General features: G+C 41.8%; 1 protein-coding gene across 3 annotated transcripts in view; it reads right to left on the bottom strand.

Annotated features, from left to right (window-relative positions):
* LOC109430795 (G-protein coupled receptor dmsr-1) overlaps positions 1-16010 on the bottom strand; it is a 505508-nt gene that overhangs the window by 351926 nt on the left and 137572 nt on the right. For 2 of the 3 annotated variants that reach the window (XM_062852690.1, XM_062852692.1), the window contains exon 2: positions 13035-13378. The exons of the other annotated variant lie outside the window; for it this stretch is intronic. The gene's annotated coding sequence lies outside the window, so the exon portion shown is untranslated. The remainder of the gene's footprint in view (positions 1-13034; positions 13379-16010) is intronic. 3 annotated transcript variants of the gene reach the window in all.

Here is a 16010-nt window from a genome sequence, read left to right as displayed (position 1 = left end):
CAAGCCTCGTACGACTCGTGCTGAAAAAATCAACTTTTTGCAACTTATTACATAAATATCTATAATAGGAATTGAAAAAGGCATTCCTGGAAGTGTTCACGATGGGATTCTCGTAGAAACTAACTACTGGAGGAATTCGAGATGTGGTTGAATTGTGGAAAGCACCTTTAAGAATCTTAAGGGCCCATATAGCCGAGCATGAGCATGAGCATAGATGACCGTACTATTCGTAGTTGCTACTCCGTGATTGACCAGAACAATCGAAGTTGCACAATGAACCAACAGACGGAGCTTGGGAGTAGCTTACCGTCCTCAATGTGCATCTTCGAGAATTCCAAACTTTATTAGGTCAATAACGGCGCCGGCCACGTCCTTACGGTCATCGAGGAAGGAAAGGAATGTTATTATGACGTGCGTTGCTTACTAAAGACCGAGATCACCTCTGCGTCTCCACGTCTGTCATGGGAAGGACTTTTTGTTAGTGGGGAGGGGAAAGGGCGCATGATATGAGTTCACTTTGGTAAGTGGAGTGATTCATGCAACCCTATTAATATCAAACCACTTATTTTCATTTGGACTAAAACAAAACACATGCCGACATCGAAGATGACGAACCATTCAGATAGTTTTCGAAGTGCGAAAATTAACGAAAGAGAAAATAAAGTGATTTGAACCAACGTGACATTGGAACTTGGGCCGACACTTGACGTGACGAACATTTCAATGTCTGTTGACTAAAATCGCAAAAAATGTTGTTTGTTGCATTTATCGTATCATAAATCGCCCCGTACGAAGATGAGCAGTCAAATAGACGACGACGACGACCGAATGAAAACGCGGCCTGTACACTTTGCCTCCAAAAACTCACTCTCGCAAAAATCTAGCAAAGCGAGCGCGCGAAACTTTGCTGCTGCCGAACTACCGCACACTACTGACTGCTTGGCGTCCCTTCGTCGGAGCCCCGCAGAGGGAAGAGGAAAAAAATTACAAGGGTATAGGGCACTGCATGAAATTCTCTCCTTCTCTTTTACTCTTACAGAAATGTTGTAAACAACAAGGCCAAGAAACGTCAAAATCCCATACAAAACCAAAACAATGCAGTGCCCTATAGCCCTAGGGGTTGTACGGAAGGGTGACGTAGGACTACTATGATTTGAATAGCGTGATGAATCATGCTGAAGAGATATTATATCCTAGAACAGTATATGATAGAACTGCGTACTATAAATATTGCTCTTGTAACTTTTGTACCAGGGAGAATATATCTGATTTTCCAAAAATTCCTTTCAGAACTACCGATAGAAATTAGAACAGTAGATAGTAGATAGAACAGTATATTAATCCCTACACAAGATGAAACATTATATTAAATCAAATTCTGATCAAGTATAGAACATTCTGTTTGAAACGGTAAGAATTTAATTATTTTCGAACCGATTCATTCCATATCAACTATTTAAACCTGCATACCAACCCAGCTCTGGGTTTTCTTGGTTCGTCATCTATCGGCAGCGGCCCGCCAGGTAATCGCTAGTTTCTCTTTTATTGAACTATGTTGTTGTCCTCGAAACTACAGTGAGTGAATTTTCTAGAAGAATTTCAGTGGGCCAACCGTAGTTTTCGAGACCTTCAAGTTTTATTGGCGCTAATAGTTTGCAAATAAAATTGATGTAGATGTCAGATCCACACGCACAATATCTCTGCTTTTGCAGGTTTATACAGTAATAAATAGACGCGACAAAACGCGGACCAATAAGTAGTTAATTTTAAAATGTTTTAATAAGCGAACTTGTCATTTTGATAATCTTTCCCGTTAAATAATTGCCTTGAAACCGTTAATTTTATAAGAAATCAAGAGATGCACAAAACATTCGAACATGTACATCGATAAACTTTTGCTTATTGGTGGACTGGATGTGCCAATGTTTAATTATTGAACTAAGTATTTCTATAAACCATACACATTTCGTTTAGATTTTTCGAATATTTTGATTTTTGCGGACACAATATACATTGAAGTTTGGCTGGAAAATAATGTTCATTACTTCATCAAATTTGCAATTTTTCAGAGTAGTAAAATGTCTGCAAATTTGCGATCCACTCGCAAAGTTTATGTAAATTCATATGGAATGTATCATGAATGATACAAGAAGCTATTATATTTACACTATTCCACTTTATGCAACATTTTGGCTTGGAGACTAAGTCGGTTTTGACACATTTGTGACTCGGCGCATCGTCTTAGAAAATTATTCAGTTCACTCTTGTGGGAAACATTTTCGAAGCCCTTAGAAGGGCTGTTTAATTTTATTTGTTGTACAATAATCGTTCAATTATTGCATACTTAAGGTGAAATTCGGTAGCTATTTATGTTAATCAAATTCAGAACGGCATCGGTGGCGTTAACTCAGATGGTGGTTTTCCAATGGCAAAGTGAAGCCGATGCCGCTGCTGTTGCTGCTCCCATGCTAAGACCAAGAGGCCGTGGGCCTCCAAAGGACTGGGGCAATCGGAGGCCCATTCTTCGGTAAACGATATTATTGTTGCTGGCACGGTTCGTCAAGAAGGGCCTGAAGAACGGCGTTCGGCGAGAAGGGCACGTTGGTTGGTCAAAAGGTAGAAGAATAAGAAGAAAGTAGTTAGAAACCGACTGGCGAGAAGAAAGGCAGTACTATCAATTTTCGAAGGCTGCTGCCAAGTCTCCTACCTATTTATTTACCATTCAGTCCTTTTCAGAACTACCGATAGAAATTTCACTCAAAAGTTAATCATTATTTTCCGCACTGCGACTTCGTAGTAGTTGGTTTCTAGGGGAATTCGGTAATAACTCTTGCAGTAAATTCAGAATTGTAGCCCTCACAAGGACTGTTTAAATTTGATTTCGCGAAACCAAAGTGTGATCAACTTGCTGAAGAGATTTGTTCGACGATGGTGCTGGCTCCGATGTCGAAATTTCATTTCACGCGGAACCGGGTTAGCTTCGATGAAGTAAATAATTATTCCCAGTTGCTGTCTTACCCATCCGCTAATGCATTGGGAAAATGCGAATGAACCACCGCCATCTGTTTGATTGCCGGCGGTGCATCCACCGCGCCCAGCGGCGCTTTTGCAGTAGTTTGTTTCAAAATGTTGGCATTTGCTAGGAAAACTCGGTATTAACTCTTGTGGAAAGTTGGATTTATAGCCCTTAGAAGGACTGCTTAAATTTGATTTCGCAAAATCAAATCTACTCGAAATCTTGGAGATCACTTGCTTCAACGATGGTGGAAGTGCAAATGACGCGCTCCGATGATGAAAATTTCACCGCCACCGCTACTGCTCGGTTTGCAGCGATGCGTCCGTCCGTCCGTCCGACCGACCATCTTACGCGCTCGACAGTGTGACGAAGAATGGGCAAGCGAAACGCAAAAGCGCTCTCGCCGACCCCACCGCACACGACGACGCACGGAAGAATACTGATCGAAAACGAGGAAGAAGATTTTAATTTATACTCCGCGAGCGCGCTCCGCTGAAGCGTTCTCCTCGAGGCATCGAAGAAGACTGATGGAAGATGAGAAGAAGCAGTTAGCTTTTATACGCCGCAAAAATTTGGATTCCCCTCTCGCACGTGATTGGCTAGATGAGAGAGGGGTCAAAATCAGTGATGCCATGCAGTTTTACCTGCAATCAAAGAGATGTAGCACAAGTTAATAATTATTTAACATTATTAAACTAATTCTAATATGTAGACAGCGCATTATTCATAAATTATCTTTGACTGTTTATGTTTTATACGATTTTCTTGAAGGCTTATTGGCCAAATCAGAAAAAATAATTCAAATTATTGCGGTGGAAAATTATATTGAAGTTTGGCAACACCGGTCAATGATTTTCATTCCTTCAATCCAAAATGTTCTGAGTTGAAGAAAATTGATGATTTTTAATGTTCTTTATATAATTTAATTTATTTTAATTATTTCATATCACTCAGCTTCGGTAGATTCAATTTAAAATCTATCATAGATGCGAGAAAGCCCGATTTTATTTCCACACGACGCCTTCGTAGTTGGTTTGAAATGTCGGCACTTTCTAGGAAAATTCGGTAACAACTCTTGCAGAAAATTCAGAATTGTAGCCCTTATGAGGACTGTTTAAATTTGATTTCAAATGTGGTCCACTTTCAGAAGGAATTTGGTCATCGAAGATGCTGGCTCCTGTCGAAATTGTAACTCACGCGGGACCGGTTTAGCTCCGATGAAGTAAATAATTATTCCCAGTTGCAGTCTTACCCATCCGCTGCCGCACTGGGAAAAGGCGAATGAGCCACTGCCACCTGCTCGGTAGCCGGCGGTGCGTCTACCGCGCCCAGCGGCGCTTTTCCAGTTGTTTGTTAAAATGTCGGCACTTGTTGAAAATTCGTTATTAACTCCTGTGGAAAATTCGATTTCTAGCCCTTAGAAGGACTGTTTAAATTTGATTTCGCAAAATCAAATCTGCTTTAAATCTTGGAGATAACTTGCTTCGACGATGGTGCTGGCTCCGATGATGAAAATTTGATTTCACCGCCGCCGCTACTGCTCGGTTGGCAGCGTCCGTCCGTCTGCCACGCTCGAGAGTGTGGTGAAGAATGGGCAAGCGAAACGCAAAAGCGCTCTCGCCGACCCCACCGCACTCGACGACGCACGGAAGAACACTGAGCGAAAGCGAGAAGAAGATTATAATTTATACTCCACGAGCGCTCCGCTGATGCGTTCTCCTCGAGGCATCGAAGAAGACTAATGGAAGATGAGAAGAAGCAGAATGCTTTTATACCCCAAGGAAAAATCCAAAATTCTGCTTGCACGTGATTGGTCAGTGAAAAAATGGGTCAACAATTTTCAATTTTTCAATAGTTTATGATTGAAAATAGTAACTTTCAAGTATTGTAGCAAATTGTTGTGCAGTTTTCCTATCGATTCGAGCTATAATCCGAAAAATCCATCGATTACTTTTTGAGTTATTAACGTTTGAAATCTTTCATAATTTCGTTACATGCTCGATTTTTCGTTTTTGCAAAGTGTACCCCGGTATAGAAAATAAAGACGTAGTCCTACGTCAAAATCGCAAAAATCTAGCAAAGCGAGCGCGCGAAACTTTGCTGCTGCCGAACTACCGCACACTACACGCTAGTTCGGGAATACCCATTAATGGGTACTTTAGTACCCATTTCGAACCAAAGTGGCTTAACCCATTTAATGGGTATTCGCCATTTACCCATTAATGGGTATTTGGCTCGAACTTCAAAAAATGGGTATATTGGGCCCATTGTGTTTTAATAAGAAAATGGGTAAAAAAGCCCCATTTTCCGAAATTTTTTGGCCGGGCCAGCTGTAAACGTAATTACTAATAAAAATATAAAAAGAAATGCATTTATCATTACATTTGCTCAAGCTCTCTCTCTCTCTCTCTCTCTCTCTCTACTTGGCGTAACGTCCTCATTGGGACAAAGCCTGCTTTCTCAGCTTAGTGTTCTATGAGCACTTCCACAGTTATTAACTGAGAGCTTCCTCTGCCAATGACCATTTTGCATGTGTATATCGTGTGGCAGGCACGAAGATACTCTATGCCCAAGGAAGTCAAGGAAATTTCCTTTACGAAAAGATCCTGGACCGACCGGGAATCGAACCCGTCACCCTCAGCATGGTCATGCTGAATACCCGTGCGTTTACCGCCTCGGCTATATGGGCCCTTATTTGCTCAAGCATTTGCTTTTAAATTTTATTTTCCTAAGCATTGTCAATACATTCTATGCATATGCTATCTATAAAATAAATATAAAGTCATTTGAGTCGTACAGCACGGGGCTTCGGAGCCGATTGGGTCAAACTTCCATGTCTGGTTTTGCGATATCCATCATTCGGCGTTGCTCGGTCCTAAAAATTAATCAACATAAGCTTTAAGAAAAGAAATTCGTTCATTTTTCATTGATTGAAAATGATCAGGAACTTACCTTCCAGCTTCCGGAACGGAACTTTGGCCTTATTTTGATGTCGACCAGCACCAAATTTTGCCCGAATTTCACCGCATCACACACCGACCGCCTTGATACACCGACGGACAAGAATCAAGGAATTGTCGGATTGTCCTGGATTACAAATGTGTTATTTTGCAAGTTTCAACCGGTTTCAACAAAACAGGAACAAATATGTTAAAGACGATTCGAAGAATGGCGGTGTTCGTCGTAATTATACAGGGGTATTATTTACCCATTGTACGGTTGGTGGGCTCAACTTCCAAATGTGGGAAAAACACCCATTATTTGAAAGTTGAAAAATACCCATTATTTGACAGCTCAATACTGAAGCAAAAAATGGGTACTCAAGACCCATTTAATGGGTATTCCCGAACTAGCGTGTATACTGACTGCTTGGCGTCCCGTCGACGGAGCCCCGCAGAGAGAAGGGAAAAGAAAATCGCAAAAATCTAGCAAAGCGAGCGCGCGAAGCTTTGCTGCTGCCGAACTACCGCACACTACTGACTGCTTGGCGTCCCTTCGTCGGAGCCCCGCAGAGGGAAGAGGAAAAAAATCGCAAAAATCTAGCAAAGCGAGCGCGCGAAACTTTCCTGCTGCCGAACTACCGCACACTACTGACTGCTTGGCGTCCCGTCGTCGGAGCCCCGCAGAGAGAAGGGGAAAGAAAATCGCAAAAATCTAGCAAAGCGAGCGCGCGAAGCTTTGCTGCTGCCGAACTACCGCACACTACTTAAGGGCCCATATAGCCGAGGCGGTAAACGCACGGGTATTCAGCATGACCATGCTGAGGGTAACGGGTTCGATTCCCGGTCGGACCAGGATCTTTTCGTAAAGGAAATTTCCTTGACTTCCTTGGGCATAGAGTATCTTCGTGCCTGCCACACGATATACGCATGCAAAATGGTCATTGGCAGAGGAAGCTCTCAGTTAATAACTGTGGAAGTGCTCATAGAACACTAAGCTGAGAAGCAGGCTTTGTCCCAATGAGGGCGTTACGCCAAGAAGAGAGAGAGAGAGACCTTTAAGAATCTCTTCTGAAAATTGAAGAGAGGCAGGCCCAGTTCCAGAAGAACGCAGATCCAGAGAGAAAGAAAAATGAAGAGTTATTTTGACTCACCGCGCAACTTTTTGGTTAGTATGAGACCAGGTTGAGATCTCCAGGATCCGACTATTTACGCTGTTATGCATGATCCTTCTACCAATTCAAAACCATTGTTTACAGGTTTAATGTTATCAATAGTTATTACTGTTACTATTTACTGACATGCTAACCAATAAAAAAACACACAAAAAACATAAATAAATTATACCCGGATAATTGAGCAACTTACTCCAGATAATCGAATCACGGATAACCGAGCCCCCGGATAATCGAGGCCGACCTGTAGTATACGTGTTAGACAAACGTCAAATCGAAATCCATCATGGCCGACTGTGTCACGCGTTTTTCTATCAACACGTGGCAGTGTGCTCATGAAAAAGACACCCGGTAAAAGTTTTTGATGAATTTCCTCTGCTCGTGTGTGCTCAAACTCTCAAGAAAAAGCTGCAATCTTGAATTTTAAACCGCCATTTTGGACTTAAGTCCGGCATCTTGTATATTGTAGTCGCCATTTTGGAATTTCAGTCATCTTCCCCATACCAAATATACACATATTGTATGGTTTAAGGACTTAAACTCCATTAAATAGCCGCCATCTTGAATTTGGAGCCACCATCTTGGATATTATGGTTGCCATTTTTGAACTCTGGTCACACCAAATACAGTTTCGTACCGATTTTGGCAACACCCGTTTTTTGGCAACAATTTTTACTGATTTTTGCAACACAAATATTTTACAAACTATTTTTTTACCGATAAATCGTCTTTCATACATAACAACAATTTTACCATGATTTGTAAAACTATGAACGTCGCATAAAGGGAACGTTTTATAACTTGTAAATGGTCCATATTTATAATATAAGCCAAAATAACGCATAAAAATTGAAAATAAATCACGAATATTTTTTACCGGTTTTGGCAACACCCCATTTTGGCAACATAAAATTCACCTCATGTTGCCAAAATCGGTAAGAGACTGTATACCCGAGCAGTCTGTTAGCAAATTGAAAACATATTTTGATGTTGTGATATTGCAAATTTTGTTCACTCAAGTTGTTGTCGTTTTGATCGTTTAACGGTTAAAACATCAAAAATGAGAGCAGAAAAATGTTCATGTGACAGCAAATTGAAAACCATTCCTGCTATTGATGATAGCAAATTGATAACTGTTTTTGTTATCAGCGCAAAAATATTGACAAATCGTTAAATATAGAGTTTATCGGTTGATATTAAATCCTAAATTCAATAATACAATTTCACTAATGATATATCCCTAGAATTACTTTACATAGTTTATTAAAAGATTCAAAAACTATTGTAACACTTGATATTCACATTAACAGCAAACCGAAAGCAAAATTTGAAATCAAATTAAGTAAAGATAAAATGATATCTAAATGTGATATCAATTTGTTGCTGAATACAAATCATTTTTTCGATTCGCTGTAATTTTGTTGTTGGACTTTGCTCGGGTACACATATTGCACGATTTTAGGGCCTAAAACTTCATTAAACAAACGTTATCTTGAATTTCGAGTCGCCATCTTGCATTTTAGACCGCCATCTTGGATATTCTGATCGCCTTGTTTGGAATCCAGACATCTTCCTCATACCAAATATACCCCATGTTGCATGGTTTTGAAGCCAAAAGAACTCTTAAACAGCTGCCATCTTGAATATTAGGCTACCATCTTAAATTTTGGACCGACATCGTGGAATTTCTGGTCTCCAGTATTGATTTCCACACAAAATTCACACTTAAAACAGAATGCCGAGATCGGCTGTGCAAATCTCGGTTAAAGTTCATTTGCTGAATTTCGGCTAAAAACTTGACGTTTGAAGTTTGATGCCAGCGGCACCCATAGGTGCTGCTATGCTATGAAAAAATCGATTTTTTGCCGATTGTTGGCGTAACTTTAGGGTGGGAAAACAGCTTTTGCAGTTGCTGGACTGGGCAGCTTCAAAGCTATAAATTTTATTCCAATTAGTTCAGTTTCTTTTACAATATTATAATTAAAAACTTACATTTCTGTTTTCTACCTACACAAATTACACTATAAACAATATCAACGGATTCCAACCGAAAGAACTGTGAGCTGATTTGAAAACTAATAAACCATCATCACTTACTGCGTAACTGCACTGGTCTCTGCAAAACGGACTGATCTACCTTTGTGTCTCTCAAACAGCTATTGTAAAAAAATTCTATATCGGTGCGCGAAGATGAGCCGGTTATTTCACAAGCTGAACCGACTGCCCTACTACACAGTGGTTGCGGCAACAGCCGATATTTCAGTTAAATTTAAGTTGCCGAGCACTCGGCTGTGCGGATCTCGGCAAAAGAATTGATGTGTCGCATGATGGGGCTTGGTTTTTGGGTGGTCGGTAGACCAAGTGCTAGTGTGTGCTCTTGCTCATTCGCCTTGGATCGAGTGTGGCTCACTCTTTCGCGCACATCGCTCTCACGCGCTCTCCTGTGTTTTCACCCAGCAGTCACTGAATCAGCACCATGGTATCACTGGGGCCAGAACTCTCCGGTGTTTCACCGCAGCGCGCACTCTGGTGCAAAAATCTCACTGTAGCGCGCGCCGGGGGGGATTTTTTTTTTCACCTTCACCGGAGAGAATTTTAAAGCTCTCTCACCACACTGTTATGTGGCCCACAGCTCAGGGAGCTAAGAGATTTATTTCTACTCACCATACTTGTGCGCATCCGAATCTCAATGATGAATCCACATAAAAGAGACGGGCTCCTGTTGAGATACACAGCGTGAGTGGTGTATTTTCTATTCCTCTTTGGTACACTGAGGATATGGACATCTCTGGTCCGGATCACTGAAATGGCCATAACTCCGGAACGCCTTGACCATTTTTTAATAGCAAATCAATTCCGGTTCGAAATCGGCCAATGGGAAGTGCCCTAAAAAAGTGAGTGACCTTTTTTTGTTCACAGACGTACATACATACACACAGACATCATCGCAATTCGTCGAACTGAGATGATTCGTATATTTATGTAACTTGACCCGCCGAGCCTTCTATCGAAAATTCGTTTTTTGAGTGAGCACATGTATAGCCTTTCAGTTTACTTTGGTGAACGACAGAGATGGCATAGATACACTGATAAACAGCTCTGCGTACACATCTTCAATAAAATGAGCGCCGCTCTTTTTTGCTACGAATGTGGATCGGCAACAAACACACATCGCTCAGCCGTAAAGCTTTGCGTGAGAGTGCGAATGTGTAGGTATGTTGCCACACCAGCTGTGTGAGACGTCGCAGGGCTCAAGCTTCTTCTGTGTGAGCTTCGCTCATTTCAAGGAATGTGCTACACATCTGTGCTGTCTGAGCTGCAAGTTGTAGGCTCTCAGCAGTACAGAGTAGCGCAGCGCTGCGATGTGAGCTGTGTGTTGGACAGTACTTTCTCTTGCTTTCCTGCGCTCACCGTCGTGCGCGATGCGACGACGATGCCGAGCGCGTGCAGTCGGACCACGCAGAAGATAATTGTTTACACGCACTCTTTCTCATCTTGCAGGCTGTGTGTAATGTGTATTTTTTTATCTTCTCACTTAGCGCTCTGAGGAGCATGCCATCTCTGGTGAACGAGAAAGGCAATAACACGGGATAATCGAATCCGACCAGTATTTCATAAAGAAAGTATATCATATTCATAGCCAAGTGTTTTTAAGGTGAAGGTGATTATCGCCAGCGAACAACCAATCGATCAACTTTTCAGTGCAAAATTTGGTTCCTCAGATTTATGTTCTTGAAAATTCGGGGTGTGGCTTCACCACGTCTTCACATACTAACACACTCATTATTCAATAACTCGCCCAAAGCGCGAAACAATTTTTCGATCACTGGAATGTGATCTTTGGTAATGCATGCACAAATGATAAGTACATATTTGGAGTTCATCAATTTTCCTCGAAACTACGAGTGTAGTCAAGGGAACCGAATTTGTTCCGCATTGACAAAAAAGCAGGGTAATAAAGTTCTGGTCAAGGTTTATACTACTTACCAATAACATAATGTATCATAAATATGAGTTTGAAATTCTAAAATATATCAATCCACCTAAAAGTGTGATGTTTAATCGAGCCTTAAAAGAGGCATTTTATAAGGGCCTTGTTTTCAAGCTTTCTTCAAGGATTTATCAAAAATTGACTAATTGTTCTAGAGACTTAATTTTTTGACAGAAACTGCTGAAACTACGAGAATCCCACCATAAAATTTTTGATTCGTAATAATTGATGTGATATTTCATATAATGTTTTGACCAAATCTCGCCCCTCTGACCCATTGTCACCCCCAACGACGGTAGTCTAGTAAGTTCGAGCTTTAATATATAACTCGAATATATAGTTAGCCAAATATCGAAGGCTTAAATATGTGTTGTATCGTAACACAAGCTTTAAATTTGACAAAATAACACTTTAAATTATCCAATACATATCCCTTTAGTTGTTAGGAAAACCCCAGCCATCACACGATCGCATATACCTACTGTTGAATAGGATGCAAAAGTGGAGGCGATATGCGTACACTTTACACGCGGTTAAGTGGAAGCATGTATGCATATGGCCTCCACTTTAGCATCCTATTCTACATCATATACGACTTCGTGTTGGCTGGTACGCCTCTTTAGTTTTTGTTCGTCCTGCTGCTTCATAAATAATAGCGTACTTCTGTATGGCTCAACGGTAAATTAGCTGCTGACGTTCACACACCGGTATATAAGCTTCATGCTTCATAACTATAAGGCAATTAAGTCGAACAATCCCTCAATACAGTATTCCTAGTCATGTTCAGGTGAAACATCAAGAAATCCCATTGCAATTTTACATACAAACTTTAGAGGCACAAATCTGACGAACAAAGCATCGAGCCAAGCCGCACTTGTTTTTCCTGGCTTTGCTCACTCCCAAAAAGTGGCAGCTTTTACAAATCGAGAGCATTTGTTTACAAAGTTTCAAGATTGGTGCTATTGAAAACGTGAGTAGGGCACAAGTCGGCCATTGTGGCAGCCATATTTGTATTCTCTGAAGTTTCTCCTTAAGGTGATATCTTATTCTGCATCACATTAATAAACTGTTGAAATAGGATCACATAAGGTTATTACAAATATTTTGAGAAGTATTGTTAGAAGGACTTAGCACCTATAAAGATTTTAGTTGATATTGGCTGGTGTGACTAGAATATCTGCATTTTTTTAAGTTTATTTTTCAAATATAGTCTCCAATAAAATAGCACACAGGAGAGGGCCTATTCGTACCAAAAGATAATACCCAGCCCACGTGCAGAGCGGCTATGAATAAAACAAAAAGGAAAAATCATGAATTTGTACTATTTACCTCCGCCCGGAAAAAGCACCGAGCACTAATCAAGGTTCGCTTACATGTAATGAAGAAGCCGGAAATTAATCTAGCTCCTAGCAGCAGCTCAGCGTGCCAACAAGCAGAAAAAAAAGAGAAAGAAGTGCCATGCTAATGCCATCCGAAAGCAAAGCGTCCGAAATAGGATCACAGATCGTAAGCTTCTGAGAGCACTTCATCAGCAGTGGTCCGGAATGGAGTGTACGAGATGGTGAGCTTGAAATATTGGGGAAGTGGGCAAAAAAAAGAACGGAAGTAGAGATTTTGTTACATCGGTTCCCATTAGAGTCAGATTTTAATTGGAATTGTCGCGCCAACAGCAACGGGTGAACTAGCCCCGGTTTGGCATTAACAAAGCTGGGTCTTCACGGTGTTCAATTGTTAATTGAATTTTGTAGCGAGGAGCTGATTACAATATTGTCATGCTACTCGATGCAGAAATTGCATAATGAATTTGTCCGTTTTCTCGTTTTTCTATTTGAATAACTAATTTTCGGATATGATCCAGTTCTCTGTTGGATCAGCCCATATAGCTACTCTCAATTATCTGGTATTGTACATACCTCAGTTCTTCGAAGTTAAGTATATTCCTCTCGAGCTGAAAAGTTCCGGCCTTATGGTACGATTCACAGCCACAATTAACACAACTTTCAACTGCAGTTTCTTTCACTTCTCCGTAAGTGGGGCGCTACCCACAGCTTCAATGCTTGTTTTTTTTTGTTTCAATTAAAACAAAGCAGTCTTGATAGCAATTCCACTATGTTGTAGGTAGTAGGAACACCTGCTACAAGAACCGTAAAAACACTTTATTCTTCACAGACACAGAGGCTAGGCATTTTACTCCCATGCGCTTCTAGCCAGCTGAGTGCACCACAGCGCATTAGGTGCATACGCAACGGCACATATCCTGTGGAGAGAGATGAGAAATAGGCAGCTGTTACAACATGGTTAGTATAAAAATATTGGAATAGTTGTAGAATTTCCTCACGATTAAATGGAAATTTCTTGTTAGCGTAATCTCTATTATCTTCGATAGTAACGGTTTTGGCATTAAGTCAAAAAGGAACATGTACTTTTTTCTTGATTTAGAGAAAAACAACTTTAATGTTTACAACTCTCCAAATTTTTTGGAAATTTTTTCACAAATCTTAATAACTGTTTCGTCCAGCGGTGAATAAGGCCCCACGTTGTGTTATCTTTCTCCCGGAGTAGAGACGATGACGAACTACTTTCATTCGCTTACTTTACGTTTTATTGCGCACCACAGAGAGGCAGTGCTCCTGCTCTGTGGTGATTCTTTGCTTACAACTAACATTACAATCATCACGCTGCCGCTTTTATAAGCGGCAGCGATAGTACGGACAATCTTTGAATGCGCATCGCCACAATGTGCGATGCGCTGACGGGCTAGCACCACGCAGCCCAGTGCGAATGTTACAATAGCCGCCGGGCTGCTTGCTGCTAGCAGTAAAATAAAGGGCAAGCAAAACTCTCGTAATTGAATATACCGCTGCGCTGCTGCTGCTACTGAGGGCGCCTAGACCACGCCGTTCGTGTGTTGCGCCAACATACTCCCGCCCGAAAACGACCGTTTTCAATTGCAGGTAGTCGGCACGCTGCGCTGGAGCTCGTTCGGCTGGGCTGAGTTGTTCGGACGTTGACGACGACGATGTGCGCAGTCGGCCAGGTAGTTTTTCTGCTTGTCGTTATCATTCGCGCGACTGGGTTGATTGGGATGATCGGCTGTCTCACTTCACACTGCTGTGGTTACGATTGGGATATCTCCAGTCACTTGTTTGATTCCTATTTGCGACGACGACGGATGGTTTGATTGATGACGCTGGCGGTCCGATTGAAGGAAAATTGGTTTCGGCAGGTCGACGCTTCGGCCCTGCAGGTGGACGCTGGGGTCCCAAGGATGAACGACTCGACAGGGTGACTCTTCAGCCCTGCAATTGGACGCTGGGGTCCCAAGGATGGACGCTGGGGGTCCGACGGTGGCAGATTCGACAGGCGGCGATGATGCTCGCGGCCTGCAGTGGACACTCGGGGTCCGACGGGTGGACGGCAATGGTCCGATGGTAGACGCCGGGGTCCGATAATGGATGCTAGGATCCGGCGGGTGGACGCTGGGGTCCTACAGGGGGACGCTACGGTCCGACACGAGTGGATGCAGGGATCCGACGGGGGACGCGGGGGTCCAACAGTGGACGCAGGGGTCCGGCGAGGGGACGCTACGGTCCAAGGAGCGGATGCTTCGATCCGGTGGGCAACGGCTCGACCCATAGTGAGTTGTTGGGTGGCGTAGGCAATTCGTAGTCCGTCCGATGGTCCTCCGGGGTGTCCTTCATCCTGGTCACGGCACCAATGTTTCGTCCAGCGGTGAATAAGGCCCCACGTTGTGTTATCTTTCTCCCGGAGTAGAGACGATGACGAACTACTTTCATTCGCTTACTTTACGTTTTATTGCGCACCACAGAGAGGCAGTGCTCCTGCTCTGTGGTGATTCTTTGCTTACAACTAACATTACAATCATCACGCTGCCGCTTTTATAAGCGGCAGCGATAGTACGGACAATCTTTGAATGCGCATCGCCACAATGTGCGATGCGCTGACGGGCTAGCACCACGCAGCCCAGTGCGAATGTTACAATAGCCGCCGGGCTGCTTGCTGCTAGCAGTAAAATAAAGGGCAAGCAAAACTCTCGTAATTGAATATACCGCTGCGCTGCTGCTGCTACTGAGGGCGCCTAGACCACGCCGTTCGTGTGTTGCGCCAACAATAACTTTTCTTCAAAGCATCACTCTGCATTTATTGCGAATTGACGTAAAATAAAGCGATAAGTAATTGATTGTGCTAAGTAGACTAAGTAAACAGTTCAATATAACCTGAATCGTGTAAACGCATTTAAAAACTCTTTACTGAAACACGTAACGACTAACAAAATTTAAATTTAGTTTCAAAGTTTGGTATTTCTTTTAGAATATTTCAGTTTACACACTATCTAATATTTTTTTGGGAGCCTGTTGTTGTTGTTTTTTTTTTTTTTAAATTGTTCAACCAGAGTGAACCAACAAGGTACTATTCTTAGAATACCAGTAAAATAAACTTTTTTTGTCAAACGGACAATGGTATAATTCAATAGAATGCCCAACAGCTACCAAGCAAGTATCCCGAGAAGAGGAGAATACCAAATAGGCGAAGTTACATAACCCGTTTTAATGTCTTTTTTTTTTGTTAATTTTGTTAATAATGTGGTTTTAATCACTACTTGCCCAAATTAACGGTTTTATTTTCGATTTTATCACGATTTTCATTTCGTTTTTACAACACTTTTTCTAAAGCATTCTGAAATCAATTGAAAATCAATATAAAATACCAGACAAACTGCAATATAAAAAAACACTGAAACTGCTGAAAAATGTTCATATTTTTTCGGTTATTTTTGCCTTTCTCGTACACCAAGGTGTACCGAAAGGCTATATGTTCACTCCAAAAACGAAAATTTGATAGAGCCTCCGGAGAGGTCAAGTGTTATA

The sequence above is a fragment of the Aedes albopictus genome, chromosome 2 (assembly GCF_035046485.1).
Source record: "Aedes albopictus strain Foshan chromosome 2, AalbF5, whole genome shotgun sequence".
NCBI lineage: Eukaryota > Metazoa > Arthropoda > Insecta > Diptera > Culicidae > Aedes > Aedes albopictus.
The sequence above is the reverse complement of the archived record's forward strand: the minus strand, read 5'-3'. Positions and strand labels throughout refer to the sequence as shown.